This window comes from Podarcis raffonei, chromosome 8 (assembly GCF_027172205.1).
Source record: "Podarcis raffonei isolate rPodRaf1 chromosome 8, rPodRaf1.pri, whole genome shotgun sequence".
NCBI classification, from domain to species: Eukaryota; Metazoa; Chordata; class Lepidosauria; order Squamata; family Lacertidae; genus Podarcis; species Podarcis raffonei.
The window spans coordinates 28,205,995-28,206,289 of NC_070609.1; positions in this window are offsets into that span (position 1 = coordinate 28,205,995).

The following is a 295-nucleotide window of genomic DNA, read 5'->3' on the forward strand; positions in this document are numbered from 1 at the left end:
AGACCAGAGGCAGCATATGCAAAAGGCTCCATTGCATGAAGGCAAAATGGTGCTGGGCCCTCCAGAGATTTCCCCTATCATTCCTGGCCACAGGCTCTGCTGGCTGTGTCTGATGTGAGTTGGGAGTGCAACAACATTTGGAGAGCCACAGGTTCCCCATCCCTGCACTTTAGGACCTTTGGGGAAGTTTTTAGCTCAGTGAACAAGATTAGAACCACACACTTTTCTGCAAAATAAGCAAATTTGTTTACTTGAATTTTGAGTGGGGAGAAATTACATACATAAATCACCAAGA